The sequence below is a fragment of the Bos javanicus genome, chromosome 16 (assembly GCF_032452875.1).
Source record: "Bos javanicus breed banteng chromosome 16, ARS-OSU_banteng_1.0, whole genome shotgun sequence".
Classification (NCBI taxonomy): domain Eukaryota; kingdom Metazoa; phylum Chordata; class Mammalia; order Artiodactyla; family Bovidae; genus Bos; species Bos javanicus.
Genome location: NC_083883.1, coordinates 7,551,173 through 7,569,714, shown reverse-complemented (window position 1 = coordinate 7,569,714; position 18,542 = coordinate 7,551,173).

Here is an 18,542-nt window from a genome sequence, read left to right as displayed (position 1 = left end):
ATCTTTCCTTTTTCCCTTTTCCTTTCACTTCTCTTCTATTCACAGATAATTGTAATGTCTCCTCAGACAACCATTTTGCCTTTTTACATTTCTTTTCCTTGGGGATGGTCTTGATCCCTGCATTCTGTGCAATGTCCTGAACCTCCAACCATAGTTCTCCAGACACTCTGTCTACCAGATCTAATTCCTTGAATCTATTTGTCACTTCCACTGTATAATCATAAGGGGTTTGATTTAGGTGATACCTGAATGGTCTAGTGGTTTTCCCTGCTTTCTTCAATTTAAGTCTGAATTTGGCAATAAGGATTTCATTGTCTCTGCCACAGTCAGCTCCTGGTTTTGTTTTTGCTGACTGTATAGAACTTCTCCATCCTATGCCCACCAGAAACCCTCAGAGAGCTCAAGCAAACCTTGTGTGCAGCAGGACCCAGAGACCCCACAGAAACTGAGCCAGATCTGTGTTGAAGCCTCTCCTGTGAAGGTACAGGCCAGCAGTGGACTGCTGCAGGAGCAAGGGCTCTGGGTTCAGCCAACCTGGGTATGGAATAAACCTTCATGGTGGAGGTCACCATTAATTACACCACAGAGCCACCAGAACTTACACAGGACTAGGAAACAGTCTCTTTATAGGCACAAGCAGAACCGTCTGCACACCAGGATCCAGGAGAAAGGAGCAGTGACTGCACAAGAGACTGACCCAGACTTGCCCATACATGTCCAGAAGTCTCCAATGGAGGTGTGTGTCAGTGGTGGCCAGATGCAGAGATGGGGCATTGAGTGTAGCAGTGCATTCATGGGACTTTTTGAAGGAGGTCACCATTATCTTCGTTACCTCCACTATAGTTGGGTCTCAGACCAAACAACAGGGAGGAAACACAGCCCCACCCATCAACAGAAAATTGGATTAAAGATTTACTGATCATGGCCCTGCCTATAAGAACAAGATCCAGTTTCCCCCACAGTCAGTCTCTCCCATCAGGAAGCTTCCATAAGCCTCTTACCCTTCTCCATAAGAGGGCAGACAGACTGAAAACCAGAATCACAGGAAACTAACCAATCTGATCACATGGACCACAGCCTTGTATAATTCAATGAAACTATGAGCCATGCCTTGTAGGGCCACCCAAAATGGACGAGTCATGGAGGATAGTTCTGACAAAACGTGGTCCGCTGGAGAAGGGAATGGCAAAACAGTTCAGTATTCTTCCCTTGAGAACTCCGTGAACATTATGAAAAAGCAAAAAGATAGCAGACCGAAAGATGAACTCCCCAGGTCAGTAGGTGCCCCATATGCTACTGAAGAGCAGTGGGGAAATAAATCCAGGAAGAATGAAGAGACAGAGACAAAGCACAAACACTACCCAGTTGTGAATGTGACCGGTAGTGGAAGTTAAGTTCGATGTTATAAAGAGCAATATTGCATAGGAACCTGGAATGTTAGGTCCATGAATCAAGGCAAATTGGAACTGGTCAAACAGGACATGGCAAGAGTGAACATCAACATTTTAGGAATCAGCAAACTAAAATGAACTGGCATGGGTGAATTTAACTCAGATGACCATTATGTCTACTACTGTGGGCAAGAATCCCTTATAAGAAATGGAGTAGTCATCGTAGTCAACAAAAGAGTCTGAAATGCAGTACTTGGATGCAATCTCAAAACAACAGAATGATCTCTGTTCATTTCCAAGGCAAACCATTCAATATCATGGTAATCCAAGTCTATGCCCCAAGCAGTAATGCTGCAGAAGCTGATGCTGAATGGTTTTATGATGAGCTACAAGACCTTCTAGAACTAAAACCCCCAAAAGATGTCCATTTTATCATAGAGGACTGGAATGCAAAAGTAGGAAGTCAAGAGACATCTGGAGTAACAGGCAAATTTGGTCTTGTAGTACAGAATGAAGCAGGGCAAAGTCTAATAGAGTTCTGCCAAGAGAACACAGGGGTCATAGCAAACACACTCTTCCAACAACACAAGAGAAGACTCTACACATGGACATCACAGATGGTCAACACCAAAATCAGATTGATTATATTCTTTGCAGCCAAAGATGGTGAAGTTCTATACAGTCAGAAGGAACCTACCTCAACATAATAAAAGCCATATACCACAAACTCACAGCAAATATTATCCTCAGTGGAAAAAAGTTGAAAGCATTTCCTCAAATCAGGAATAAGACAAGGGTGATCACTCTCTCCACTACTATTCAACATAGTTTTTGGAGTCCTAGTCACAGCAATGAGAGAATAAAAAAAAAAAGAAAAGCAATGCAAAAGAAGAAAAACTCTCATTGTTTGCACATAACATAATCCTCTACTTAGAAAACCCCGAAAACACCACCAGAAAATTACTAGAGCTAATCAATGAATATAGTGAAGTTGCAGGATATAAATTTAATACACAGAAATCCCTTTCATTCCTTTACATTAACAATAAGAAAACAGAATGATAAATTAAGGAAACAATCCCATTCACCATTGAAATGAAAAGAATAAAACACTTAGGAACAAGTTTACCTAAAGAAGCAAAAGACCTATATATAGAAAATTATAAAACACTGATGAAAGAAATCAAAGATGAAACAAAAAGATTTAGACATATACATTGTTCATGGATTGAAAGAATCAATATAATGAAAATGATTATGCTACCCAAAGCAATCTATAGATTAAATTCAATCCCTATAAAGCTATCAATGGTATTTTTTATAGAATTAGAACAAATAATTTCACAATTTGTATGGAAACACAAAACAACTCCAATAGCCAAAACAATCTTGAGAGAAAAGAATGGAACTGGAGGAATCAACCAGCATGACTTCAGACTATATTAAAAAGCTACACTCATCAAGACAGTATGGTACTGGCACAAAGCCAGAATATAGATCAGTGGAACAAAATAGAAATCTCAGAGACTAATCCATGCACCTATGGACACCTTGTCTTTGACAAAGAAGGCAAAAATATACAATAGAGAAAAGAAAATCTCTCTAGCAAGAGGTGATGGTAAAACTGGTCAACCACCTATAAAAAAATGAAACTGGAACACTTTCTAACACCATACACAAAAATAAACTCTAAATGGATTAAAATCCAAATGTAAGACCAGAATTGATAAAACTCTTCAGTTCAGTTCAGTTCAGTCATTCAGTCATGTCCAACTCTGCGACTGCATGAACTGCAGCAAACCAGGCCTCCCAGTCCATCACCAACACCCAGAGATCACTCAAACTAACGTCCATCGAGTCGGTGATGCCATCCAGCCATCTCATCCTCTGTCGTCCCCTTTTCCTCCTGCCCCCAATCCCTCCCAGCATCAGAGTCTTTTCCAAAGAGTCAACTCTTCGCATGAGGTGGCCAGGGATTGGAGTTTCAGCCTCAGCATCAGTCCTTCCAATGAACACCCAGGACTGATCTCCTTTAGGATGGACTGGTTAGGCCTCCTTGCAGTCCAAAGGACTCTCAAGAGTCTTCTCCAACACCACAGTTCAAAAGCATCAATTCTTCTGCGCTCAGCTTTCCTCAGAGTCCAACACGCACATCCATACATGACCACTGGAAAAACCATAGCCTTGACTAGACAGACGTTAGTTGGCAAAGTAATATCTCTGCCTTTTAATATGCTACCTAGATTGGTCATAACTTTCCTTCCAAGGAGTAAGCATCTTTTAATTTCATGGCTGCAATCACCATCTGCAGTGATTTTGGAGCCCCCAAAATAAAGTCTGACATTGTTTCCACTGTTTCCCCATCTATTTCCCATGAAGTAATGGGACCAGATGCCATGATCTTAGTTTTCTGATGTGGAGCTTTAAGCCAACTTTTTCACTCTCCACTTTCACTTTCATCAAGAGGCTTTTTAGTTCCTCTTCACTTTCTGCCATAAGGGTGGTGTCATCCACATATCTGAGGTTATTGATATTTCTCCCGGCACTGTTGATTCTAGCTTGTGCTTCTTCCAGTGCAGCGTTTCTCATGATGTACTCTGCATAGAAGTTAAATAAGCAGGGTGACAATATACAGCCTTGACGTACTTCTTTTCCTATTTGGAACCAGTCTGTTGTTCCATGTCCAGTTCTAACTGTTGCTTCCTGACCTACATACAGGTTTCTCAAGAGGCAGGTCAGGTGGTCTTGTATTCCCATCTCTTTCAGAATTTTGCACAGTTTATTGTGATCCACACAGTCAAAGGCTTTGGCATAGTCAATAAAACAGAAATAGATGTTTTTCTGGGACTCTCTTGCTTTTTCAATGATCCAGCAGATGTTGGCCATTTGATCTCTGGTTCCTCTGTCTTTTCTAAAACCAGCTTGAGCATCAGAAGTTCATGGTTCATTTATTGCTGAAGCCTGGCTTGGAGAATTTGAGCATTACTTACTAGCGTGTGAGATGAGTGCAATTGTGTGATAGTTTGAGCATTCCTTGACATTGCCTTTCTTTGGGATTGGAATGAAAACTGACCTTTTCCAGTCCTGTGGCCACTGCTGAGTTTTCCAAATATGCTGGCATATTGAGTGCAGCATGTTCACAACATCATCTTTCAGGATTTGAAAGAGCTCAACTGGAATTCCATCACCTCCACTAGCTTTGTTCGTAGTGATGCTTTCTTAGGCCCACATAACTTCACATTCCAGAATGTCTGGCTCTAGGTGAGTGATCACACCATCGTGATTATCTGGGTCATGAAGCTCTTTTTTGTACATTTCTCCTGTGTATTCTTGCCAGGTCTTCTTAATATCTTCTGCTTCTGTTAGGTCCATACCATTTCTGTCCTTTATCGAGCCCATCTTTGCATGAAATGTTCCCTTCGTATCTGTAATTTTCCTGAAGAGATCTCTAGTCTTTCCCATTCTGTTGTTTTCCTCTGTTTCTTTGCATTGATTGCTGAGGAAGGCTTTCTTATCTCTCCTTGCTAGTCTTTGGAACTCTGCATTCAGATACTTATATCTTTCCTTTTTTCCTTTTCTTTTCGCTGAACTAAAATGTTGGAGCCGACCATCCTCCCCTGTGGCCAACAATGGCTATTTATTTCTGAATAGTTATGGGATCTAATGCAATTGGCAACCATTCCTTTCACTATATTCTTTTACATTTGGTTTTCTAATTTCTAAATATATGAATTTTTAAAAGTAGGATTACAATAATGGCTAAGTTATTGACATTTAATCTGAAAAGAAAATAAACCCTTACAGGAATGTGACTTCTTAAAGACTTTTTGCTCATCATTCCAAAGTTTAATTGTTAATTCATGATTCTGTCATGAAACTAAGTCCAAAAGAAAATAAAATTCCTAAGTCTATGTATTTCAGAACTATATTATGCAAAATACTGAGAATATTTTAATATTGAAAATGTATTCTACCTACTATCAGAAGATGGTATAAAGTTATATAACTATTTTATTGACTACTGCATTTTATTGTATTTTATTGACTACTAGAAATATATAACAATGAAATTGTGATGTAAACAGAAAGTGGAAAATGGCTTTGTGTTTGCCATCTTTTTTTCTTTTTAAAATAATAACCAGTGTATCTAATATTTATTCAATAACTACTTCTATATGTTTCATTAATTTAGTATTATTTTATTTAACTTTAAAATATTTTCATATCATGATGATTAAATAGTATATAAGATTTTTTTTTTCTCATGTATGAAGTCAGCTAAATATATAGATCACATTAAAGCTTTGGACAAAACAAAAAGCATATCTAGTAGGAAATGGTAGCCAAAAGGAAGAAACCAGAGAATAATTTAAAATAAACAATAACAATACCACCTGGTCACAATTTCTTTCTCTTTTTTGAGCAGTAGTTTCGTGGGACATTAAGAATTTGGCACAAATTCTAGTTTATGTATTCTGGGCATCTGTGCTGCCCTGGATATCTTCAAATATATTAGTCAAATATAGTCATTACATTTTTCACTTATATGATTTTCTTGGTATGTAAAAGTCTAGTTAATGCTGTATAAGTGGTAAAATGTAAATACCTTAAATCTGTTTGAAATTTTTGACTGTCTTATAGGATACCTATATATATATGTGTGTGTGTATGTGTAACTTATAATTATGAAATAGCTGTATTTTATATAGTATTATTAAAATGTTTTTCTTATAATATCACAGTTGAAAATGTGTATTGGTGAGAAAAGAGTTCAGGAAACATGTTCTCAAAGTCCTGAAAGCTTCTAATATGAAGCATTAATCATTTTTCTTATTGAAAATAAAAAAGTAGTCTAGTTCATATGGCGTTTATATCTGTAACAACTGCCTCTGGACTCATAAATAATGAAAGACAAAAACAAGAGAACATAAGGTGGCTTTTGCATATTTTTTCCAAAGAGTTCATTCTAAAGTTTTGCATATTTTTTCCTAAATTTGACTTATTACTCATCTAATTTTCATGAAGAAAATTAGAATGAAAAATTTTACTTCTTTTTAGAGATTACAGAGGAAAACTGCAAAGTAAATTTTGGTGTTCTTTATTTGCATACATCAATTCAGTTCCGTCGCTCAGTTTTTGGGATCCCATGGACTGCAGAACACCAGGCCTTCCTGTCCATCGTCAACTCCTGGAGTTTACTCAAACTCATGTGCATTGAGTCAGTGATGGCATCCTACCATCTCATCCTGTATCATCCCCCTTCTCCTCTTGCCTTCAATCTTTCCCAGAATCAGGGTCTTTTCAAATAAGTCAGTTCTTCACATTAGGTGGCCAAAGTTCTGGAGTTTCCACTTCAGCATCAGACCTTCCAGTGAATATTCAGGACTGATTTCCTTTAGGATGGACTGGTTGGATCTCCCTGCTGTCCAAGGGACTCTAAAGAGTCTTCTCCAACACCACAGTTCAAAAGCATCAATTCTTCGACATCCAGCTTTCTTTATAGTCCAACTCTCACATCCATACATGACTACTGAAAAAACCAAAGCTTTGACTAGATGGACCTTTATTGGCAAAGTAATGTCTCTGCTTTTCAGTAAGCTGTCTAGGTTGATCATAATTTTTCTTCCAAGGAGCAAGTATCTTTTAAAATTTCATGGCTGCAGTCACCATATGCAGTGATTTTGGAGCCCCCCAAAATATCTTTTTCTACCCCTTCACTTTCAGTCTGTATGTGTTCCTTGTTTTGAGGTGGGTCTCTTGTAGGCAGCATACATAGGGGTCTTGTTTTTATATCCATTCAGCCAGTCTTTGTCTTTTGGTTGTGGCATTCAACCCATTTACAATTTAGGTAATTATTGATAAGTATGATTCCGTTGCATTTACTTTGTTGTTTTGGGTTCGAGTTTATAAACCTTTTCTGTGTTTCCTTTCTAGAGAAGATCCTTTAGCATTTGTTGAAGAGCTGGTTTGGTGGTGCTGAATTCTCTCAGCTTTTGCTTGTCTGTAAAGCTTTTGATTTCTCCTTCATATTTGAATGAAATCCTTGCTGGTTACAGTAATATGGGTTGTAGTCTTTTCTCTTTCATCACCTTAAGTATGTCCTGCCATTCCCTTCTGGCCTGAAGAGTTCCTACTGAATAATCAGCTTTTATCCTTATGGGAATCCCTTTGTGTGTTATTTGTTGCTTTTCCTGTGTTGCTTTTAATATTTGTTCTTTGTGTTTGATCTTCAATAATTTGATTAGTGTGTGTCTTGGGATGTTTTTCCTTGGGTTTATCCTGCTGGGACTCTCTGGATTTCTTGGATTTGGGTGGCTATTTCCTTCCCCATTTTAGGGAAGTTTTCAACTATTATCTCCTCAAGTATTTTCTCATGGCCTTTCATTTTATCTTCCTCTGGGACTCCGAGGATACAAAAGTTGGGCATTTAACATTGTCCCAGAGGTATCTGAGGTTATCCCCATTTCTTTTAATTCTTTTATATTCTTTTTGCCTCTCTCCTTCCTTTATTTCCACCATTTTGTCTTCCACCTTACTTATCCTCTCTTCTGCCTCAGTTATTCTACTGTTGGTTCCCTCCAGAGTGTTTTAGATCTCAGTTATTGCATTGTGCATTATTGATTGACTCCTTTTTATTTCTTCTAGGTCCTTGTTAAACTTTTCTTGCACCTTCTCAAACCTTATCTCCAGACTATTTATCTGTAACTCCATTTTGTTTTCAAGATTTTGGATCATTTTCACTATCATTAATCTGAATTCTTTTACAGGTAGACTCCCTATCTCCTCCTCATTTGTTTGGTTTGATGGGCATTTATCATGTTCCTTTACCTGTTGAATATTTCTCTGCCTTTTCATCGTGTTGAGATTGCTGTGTTTGGGGTGGCCTTTCTGTATTCTGGAAGTTGGTGGTTCCTCTTTATTGTGGAAGTTCCTCCCTGTGGGTGGGTTGAATGAGTGGCTTGTCAAGGTTTCCTGGTTGAGGAAGCTTGCATCAGTGATCTGGTGGGTGAAGCTGGATCTCTTCTCTCTGCAGTGCAATGAAGTGTGCAGCAGTGAGTTTTGAGGTGTCTATGGGTTTGTTGTGATTTTGGGCAGCCTGTGTTTTGAAGCTCAGGGCTATGTTCCTGTGTTGCTGGAGAATTAGTGTGGTATGTCTTGCTCTGGAACTTGCTGGCTCTTTGGTGGAGCTTGGTTTCAGTGTAGATATGGAGGTTTTTGGATGAGCTCTTGTCAATTAATGTTCCCTGGGGTCAGTATTTTTCTGGTATTCTCAAGTTTTGGATTTAAGCCTCTTGCCTCTGTTTTCAGTCTTATTCTTACAGTAGCCTCAAGACTTCTCCATCCATAGCACACCAATGATGAAACATCTTTGTTAATGGAGAAATTATTCTCCACAGTGAAGGACACCCAGAGAGGTTCACAGAGTTACATGGAGAAGACAAGAGGGAGGAGGGAGATAGAGTTGACCAGGAGGAGAAGAGGCAGAATAAAAAGGGAAGAGAGCAATCTAGCAAGTAATCAATTCCCTATGTTCTCTCCACAGCCTGGAACACTAAAAGAGATTCACAGAATTTCATAGAGAAGAGGGAATAAGGAGATAGATGTGACCTGGAAGAGGAGAGGGGGAGTCAAAAGGATAGAGACAGATGTACCCAGTAATCAGTTCCCTAAGTGTTCTCCACAGCCCAGAGTACCCAAAGAGATTCACAGATTTGGGTAGAGAAGAGAAAGGGGAGGGAGGAAATAGAGGTGACCTGGGGGAGAATAAGGAGAGTCAGAAGCCAGAGAGGACAATAAAGTCCGTAATCACACTCCTAAGTAAAAATGGGTACTGAAGAGTGGATTCTTAAAGGTACAAAATTGACAACAAACACCAAAAAGCAAAGATTAAAAATCAAAAGTAGAGGTTAGACTCTCAAAAATACAATATTAAAAAAAATCATAAAAGTTATAAAAAATATATATGAAATTTGCTTTTAAAATAGGATCTTTTGCATATATTCATTGACTTTTTTTCTGGAAGGAGAGTTTGGATAATTGTACCTGTCTTACATTTCAGCGGGCTGATCATTTTCCATGATGCTTTCATATTTGGGTCTCATCAATAAACACAGATTGGTCGGTGAAAAAAAAAATAAAATAAAATAAAATAGGATCTTTTGGGGGGGGGCAGGTAATAGGTTATAAAAATGAAAATTAAAGGAGTAATAAAGAACTTAAAATAAAACAAAATTTTTAAAAATGATAGTAGTAAAATATATCTAGGAATTTCTCTGGAGCTGTTGTGGGCAGTGTGGGGTCAGTTCATTTCAGATAGTTCCTTCTTCCAGCTTATACTTTTTCTTGAGGTCTATAGGCCCCTTCCAATGTAGTCGGTGCTAACTACAGGGTTTTAATCTGTTGCACCTGTCACTTCCAGAGCAGTTCACTCTTCTTTGTTTATTTTGGCTTCTTCTGTTTGCAAGTCTCTTCAGTGTCTAATGTCTGCCCTGACACAAGGGGATGGAGGGAGTCACTTATTTAAGCTCACTTGTTCAGTTGTGCTGCGGGGAGAGAGGAACACTGCAAACAAATATCACTGGCATGTGTGGAGAGTGCTCTTAGTGTCTGGGCCACACTGGATTTGCCCCCACTCATGGCGTGTGTGCACTGCCAGGATCCAGGTTGCTTTGCAGGGGAACTGTCTAAAGCAGGCCCTGGATTGTGTGCACTTCCCAGGTCTAAGCCACTCAGGTTCAGGTTCTTGGGTACTCCACAAAGGCACAGACTCAGTTGGGCCTACATTTTGTGCCCTTCCCTGGTCCGAGCAGCTCAGGCGACCAGGTGCTTGGTGAGCACACACTCTCCTGGTGGACGGTGCATCTTATTACCTCCCCCACCCCAGTTGCTCAGTTTCCTGGGTGCGCAGTGGGAGCACTGTCTCAGGCGTACTTTGTGTCTCCTCTGGGGAACTGATCTCTGGCTGCGACCCTCCTGGTGGATGTCAGCCATCTAGGATCCCAGGAAGACTTTGTTAGCAACTGGAACCCCGCTGGCAGTTTGGTAGAGATGCCGTCTCTGGGGCTGAGATTTCCCCTTGCCTTCTGGCTCTAGCTGTTGCCTGCCTGCCTCTCTGCCTCCGGCGGGGAATTGGACTGTCCACAGCAGGCTAGCTCTCCTCTGATATTCACTCAGTTCTTTGTTCTGTGAGCAGGCCTGGCAGTGCCTTAGGAGCTTTTCAGGGGAAAGTTCTCTCTTTTTCTTTTTTCTTTCTTTTTTTTCTCTCTCTGTCTATCTCACAGTTTGGGTTGCTATCTCATGTTAGCTCCCTCAGATTGTCCTCAGGGCCTTCAGGTCTGGTCCTTACCCTAAGCAATGCAGCCCGCCCCTCCCTGTTCAGCCCTGGCTTGCTGGTGGCAAACGTGAGAGTCTGGGCTACTTCTCCACTGGGTGTTGCAGTTAAGGGTGTAATCTGTGGGTTTTATTGATTTATTTTTCCTCCTGTTTATGTTGCCCTCTGAGATTCCAAAACTCCCCACAGACCCACTGGTGAGAGGGTTTCCTGGTGTTTGGAAACTTCTCCTCCTTCACGACTCCCTCCCCAGAATGGGTCTCTGTCCCTCACTCTTTTGCCTCTCTTTTTATCTTTTATATTTTGTCCTACCTCCTTTTGAAGACAATGGGCTGCCTTTCTGGGTGCCCGATGTCCTCCACCAGTGTTCTGAAGTTGTTTTGTGGAATTTGCTCAGTGTTCAAGTGTCTTTCGATGAATTATGTGGGGGAGAAAGTGGTCTCCCCATCCTATTCCTCCATCTTAGGACCACCCCTCCCCCAGAGTCCCCAAAAATAAAATCTCTCAATGTTTCTCCATCTATTTGCTGTGAGGTAATGGGACCAGATGCCATGATCCTAGTTTTCTGAATGGTGAGTTTTAAGTCAGCTTTTTACTCTCCTCTTTCACTTTCATCAAGAGGCTCTTTAGTTCTTCACTTTCTGCCATTAGGGTGGTTTCATCTGTATATCTGAAGTTATTGACATTTCTCCCAGCAATCTTGATTCCAGCTTGTGCTTCATCCATGCCAGTGTTTCTCAATATGTACTCTGCATATAAGTTAAATAAGCAGGGTGACAATATACAGCCCTGACATACTCTTTTCCTGATTTGGAGCCAGTCTGCTGTTCCATGTCCAGGTCAAATTGTACTAACAGATCTAACAGGTGGTGGCCTGCTGCAGGGGCACTGAGTGTGGCAGTGCATGCATGGGACCTTTTGGAGGAGGTCAGATTATCTTCATTATAAAGATAAGTAAAGGCAATTTTAGCACTAGACATGGCCATACATTTAGATTACATGTAAACTGACCTGTCCTTAATAAGTTATATAAAAGTCAGAATCTTCATTAATGAACTCATAATACTTCAGAAATGGAAGAAAAATAAACAATCATATTGCCATAAAAATAGACATGGGAGCTTCTTCTGTTCCTAAGCCTATTATACTCGTAATAGGTAATGTAATCATCATGATACATTTATCATCCCCATTAGTAATAATAGAACATAAGGACTAAGCGAAACTCCACAATCTGACAACAGAATCCAAAATTTCATGGAAAGGGACACTCGGTTTATGTTGAAATTATTTTGTGCCATGGAGGTCAAGGTGGAGGATAAATGTGAGAATAAGAAGAGTGAAACACAAGCTGACTCTTGAAGTGTCACCAAGAATTCCATGTTAACGTGTTGAGAAATACATTGTAAGCCAAGAAGCACCTCATACACAGGTCTTTGATAAATATGTGTTTGAAATGTACTTGTTTGCTATATGGCACAAGTAACTTATTTTTACAATATGTACAAACACATGGTGAAAATGAGGATGAGCAGTTAGAGTGAGTTAAGCTGTATGAATGGAAGATGTGTATTTACAAGCAAAACTCATAGAGCTTAGTGACTAATATGAGAAATATGAGACTCTTAGAATTATTGTCATATATTTTTATTGTCAATTTATCTACCTATAAAAGTGATATAGAAACATTCTCCCATTTAACCTTAACATGATTTCTCCTTGACTTATAGTAATGCTGATATTTTAAAATCCAATATAATATGCATGTTACTAACAATGACATATTGAGTAGGTTTTCAGCATACATGTTGACTTATGGCAAAACCAATACAATATTGTAAACTAATTAGCCTCTAATTAAAATAATTTAAATTAAAAAAATTTAAATTAAATTAAAATAAAAAAATTAACCTAGATGTCCATCAGCAGATGAATGGATAAGAAAGCTGTGGTACATGTACACAATGGAGTATTACTCAGCCATTAAAAAGAATACATTTGAATCAGTTCTAATGAGGTGGATGAAACTGGAGCCTATTATACAGAGTGAAGTAAGCCAGAAAGAAAAACACCAATACAGTATACTAACGCATATATATGGAATTTAGAAAAATGGTAACGACAACCCTGTATGTGAGATAGCAAAAGAGACACAGATGTATAGAACAGTCTTTTGGACTCTGTGGGGGCGGGGGGAGGGGGATGATTTGGGAGAATGGCATTAAAACATGTATAATATCATATAAGAAATGAATCACCAGTCCAGGTTCGATGCCGGATGCAGGAAGCTTGGGGCTGGTGCAGTGGGATGATTCAGAGGGATGGTATGGGGGAGGAGGTGGGAGGGGAGTTCAGGATGGGGAACACGTGTACACCCATGGTGGATACATGTTGATGTATGGCAAAACCAATACAATATTGTAAAGTAAAAAAAAAATAAGAAGAAGAAGAAAAAATTTTTTTAATTAAAAAATAAATAAAATTTAGGAAAAAAAAATTAAAAACTCCTGATGGAATCCCAGGCGTCTAGTATCCTTGTCAGGTATAAGTTAAAAAAACAACTAAGAGCCTTCTTTTACCTTTCTCCCCAAGCATAGGAATAATTTCTCAAAGATGGGACTCAAAACAGATAATGATGCCTTTTTTTTTTTTTTTTTTACCAAGCAATACAGCAGTAGCAAGATTTTCTCTTACAGATATTAGATATTGCCAAAATCCACATGGGAAATGTTCTCAAGATAGCATCATAACATGTCCGATGTAAGCAGACAGATCTGGAATATATGGTCATCCCTCCTGAATATGGCCTGGTTTCATATTGTGACCCATGGCACTGTATTTTCAGTAAAATCTTTGCAAATAACTCTCTCACCCTCAAGTTGAGAATTATTACTTATTGCTATTGTTGCCACATTTTGGGAGGGTTGAAGTGGATCCAACATTGTGGGCCTCAGTTCTTGACAAGGACCCAAAGAAGACTCTGAGGTCTTACTTGTGGCAAAAACAAGTGTATTAAAGAAAGAACAGAAAGAACACCTCAAGGGCCAGGCCAAGAGAGGCACTGGTGCTCTCTTGGCACTGAGAGAGGCACTGGAATTATGAGGTATGGGGGTTTTCAAGAGAGGGCTTTTGCATATTCATCTAGGTAGGTGTGGACTGGCACTTTTGATTGACAGTTACAAGTTACATAACAGCATGCTGTATTGCACATATCTTTCCCATAAAAAGAAGAGAAGCAAAAAGCAAAGGAGAAAAGGAAAGATATAAACATCTGAATGCAGAGTTCCAAAGAATAGCAAGAAGAGATAAAAAAGCTTTCCTCAGTGATCAATGCAAAGAAATAGAGGAAAACAACAGAATGGGAAAGACTAGAGATCTCTTCAAGAAAATTAGAGATACCAAGGGGACATTTCATGCAAAGATGGGCTCAATAAAGGACAGAAATGGTATGGACCTAACAGAAGCAGAAGATATTAAGAAGAGATGGCAAGAATACACAGAAGAACTTTACAAAAAAGATCTTCATGACCCAGATAATCACGATGGTGTGATCACTGACCTAGAGCCAGACATCCTGGAATGTGAAGTCAAGTGGGCCTTAGCAAGCATCACTACGAACAAAGCTAGTGGAGGTGATGGAATTCCAGTTGAGCTATTCCAAATCCTGAAAGATGATGCTGTGAAAATGCTGCAGTCAATATGCCAGCAAATTTGGACAACTCAGCAGTGGCCACAGGACTGGAAAAGGTCAGTTTTCATTCCAATCCCAAAGAAAGGCAATGCTAAAGAATGCTCAAACTACCGCACAATTGCACTCATCTCACACGCTAGTAAAGTAATGCTTAAAATTCTCCAAGCCAGGCTTCAGCAATATGTGAACTGTGAATTTCCTGATGTTCAAGCTGGTTTTAGAAAAGGCAAAGGAACCAGAAATCAAATTGCCAACATCCGCTGGATCATGGAAAAAGCAAGAGAGTTCCAGAAAACCATCTATTTCTGCTTTATTGACTATGCCAAAGCCTTTGACTGTGTGGATCACAATAAACTGTGGGAAATTCTGAAAGAGATGGGAATACCAGACCACCTGACCTGCCTCTTGAGAAACCTGTATGCAGATCAGGAAGCAACAGTTAGAACTGGACATGGAACAACAGACTGGTTCCAAATAGGAAAAGGAGTTTGTCAAGGCTGTATATTGTTACCCTGCTTATTTAACTTCTACGCAGAGTACATCATGAGAAACGCTGGACTGGAAGAAGCACAATCTGGAATCAAGATTACCGAAAGACATATCAATAACCTCAGATATGCAGATGAAACCACCCTTATGGCAGAAAGTGAAGAGGAACTAAAAAGCCTCTTGATGAAGGTGAAAGAGGAGAGTGAAAAAGTTGGCTTAAAGCTCAACATTCAGAAAACGAAGATCACGGCATCCGGTCCCATCACTTCGTGGGAAATAGATGGGGAAACAGTGGAAACAGGGTCAGTCTTTATTTTTCCGGGCTCCAAAATCACTGCAGATGGTGACTGCAGCCATGAAATTAAAAGACGCTTACTCCTTGGAAGGAAAGTTATGACCAACCTAGATAGCATATTCAAAAGCAGAAACATTACTTTGCCAACAAAGGTTCATCTAGTCAAGGCTATGGTTTTTCCTGTGGTCATTTATGGATGTGAGAGTTGGACTGTGAAGAAGGCTGAGTGCCAAAGAATTGATGCTTTTGAACTGTGGTGTTGGAGAAGGCTCTCGAGAGTCCCTTGGACTGCAAGGAGGTCCAGCCAGTCCATTCTGAAGGAGATCAGCCCTGGGATTTCTTTGGAAGGAATGATGCTAAAGCTGAAACTCCAGTACTTTGGCCACCTCATGTGAAGAGCTGACTCATTGGAAAAGACTCTGATGCTGGGAGGGATTGGGGGCAAGAGGAGAAGGGGATGACAGAGGATGAGATGGCTGGATAGCATCACTGACTCGATGGATGTGAGTCTGAGTGAACTCCGGGAGTTGGTGATGGACAGGGAGGCCTGGCATGCTGCAATTCATGGGGTCGCAAAGAGTGGGACACGATCTGATCTGATCTGATCTGAGGCTCCAGCTGCATAAGGTCACCTGAGGACACAGCTGTGCATCAAGGGCAAGTGTCTAGGAACTAGAGAAGCCCCTGTGGATAATCTGTATCCATTCCGTGCCTAGAGCACATTCATGGAGTTGGAACAGTCTCTGTGATTATTTTGTAGCATATCTGTTAGCACTCCTGGGCCAAATTGGGGTTTGTCTGGGATAAGGTTTATAGAGATCAGCTTGAATCTTTTTTAGCTAGGCCACCCCTCATTGCCTATGCCTAACTTTCTACCTAACAGTATCAAATTTGGAAACAATCAGTGAAGGTAAAATTAACTTTATAGCAAAAAGCTTACTAGTGAGATAGACAGCTGCTATTTAATGGCAAAATGTTAGCAAGAAGATAACCCCCTAGTGGCTGAAACATTAAACAATCTGCCTGCAATGTAACTTGGAGGCAATGTCTGCCTCCAAGTTGTATCCCTGGGGAGGGAATATCTTCTGGAGAAAAACAAGGCTACCCACTCCAGTATTGTTGCCCGGAGAATTCCATGGACAGATGAAATTGGTGAGCTACAGTCCATGGGGGTTGCAGTCAAACAAAACTGAGCAACTAACTAATATTAAAGTAATTCTTCCACTTAATAACATAAGAAAAAATTGTATAAAGCAAAGACTTTTGTATCACAATTGCTGGTGTCATTATCATTTACCACCAGATATCAAGGCTCTTATAAAGCATTGGTAAATAAGATAGTGAAGCATTAGTATAAAAATAGGGAAAAAAGGGGGGGTGGCTAGTAAATCAGAATAAAACAGAAGCCAGACAAAATTATATTAATACTTTACACAGTTACCTTTTGTGTAGCAAATGTTCCACTGCAGTGAAGTGAAAGAAATTTGTAGTATTTTTAAGGAATTCTACAGCTTTATTTAAATAGGTACACACACAAAAAATAATAATCATGTGACCTCCTATCTCATACAAAGGGTTTCCCAGGTGACTCGGTGGTAAAGATCCACCTGCCAAGCAGGAGACCAGGGGTTGCAGGTTATATTCTTGGGTTGGGAAGATCCCTTGGAAGAGGAAACTGCAACCCATTCTATTATTCTTGCCTGGAAAGTTCCATGAACAGATGAGGCTGGCAGGCTATAGCTCATGGGGTCACAAAGAGCTGGACTTAGCAACTAAACAACAACAGCAACCTCACACTAAACACACAAATACATTCTAGATAGATTATATATACAAGTACAAATAAAAATATAATTGTCTCAGAAGATAAAGCATAGGAAAATATTTTCAAAATCTTGGAGTAGGAATTATTTCTTAACCAGGATTTGAAAAGTGATAATCATTCAGGAAAATATAAGAAATTGGATTATATTATGAAGAAAAACTTCTGCTTACCAAATGCAATTTATGATTAAATCCACAGGCCAAAGTATGAATAAAGTTATTTGAAATACATATTTTTCCAAGAAAAAACTCATATTCCCAATATAAAGAATGTCAATGTACTAATAAGGAAAATAGCTCAACACAAGTTGGCAAAAGAAAGGGATAATCCAAAAACTTACAAAATATAATCAGTAAACATAATATCAGTCATCGAGAAAAATATATATTAAATCAAAATTAGGATCCATTACATATTCAACATAATGGCTAAAATGAAAAAGACAAAAAATACCAAAAAGTGAGGACTGTATTGAACAACTGGAATCAACATTCTTAGTCTTTGTAAATTAGTAGTATATCTTTGGAAAACAAAGCAGCAAGGTAACATTTTCTTCCTGTAAATTAGTAGTATATCTTTGGAAAACAAAGCAGCAAGGTAACATTTTCTTCCTGAAACAAATTCAGATTCTTTTATTCAATCAGCTGATGGTATATATAAGGGTGAGAAGTTGTAATCTGCCTCTCAAAATCTTTAACAGGTGTGTACATGTTTCTGTTTTAAAATAGCCATATTCCTAGCTGAAGAATAGTATCCATTTTCAGAGAAATTCATATAATAAGTTCAGTTTTCTGTTTGGAAAGGATTCTTAATTATAAAAATGCATTTAGTTATTGTAGACAGACATTGGTAACAAACATATATTTATATAATCCTTTGAAAAGATGATAGAAATAATTTTCAAAACAAAAAAGATAATTGCATTTTGAAAATTAATTTGTGGAACCAGATCACCAAAGCATCAATAAGCTCATATGATAAAATACTGAAAATGTGATAAGCTATGAGGAATATTACTTACAAAAATATTTAGTTATAGTCAAGATTTGATAAATGATAGTCATTGCAAAAATAAATGTATTTTAATTTTTAACCTTAAGGATTTTTTCATATATGTAATATCTAACAACTTAATTTTTGAATTACTTGGTAGGTTTCACTATACAAATGGCAATTGTATACTATGATTTATGATCATGTTACAGTATTTTTTAGGAATCAAGAGAAAGCAAGGGAAAACTTTGTGAGCGTAAGGCTCACTGTTTTCCCCCAACATATTCCTTTAGGACAAAAGGAATGAGTCATGAGGACAAAAAGGCCAATAATGAAGATGTTTAGGACTGTGGGTGTCATAGGGCAGAGTGAGTACAAGCAACCATGAGACAGAAAAACATGCAGCATTTCTGAATTGATAAGAGCAATTGCCAGGCCAAGCAGGCTGTTCGTACCTGATGCCCACTGAGAAGTGGAAAAGTGCCCACAAGATGCCAAAAAAGTTGCAAACATCATGTTTGCTAACA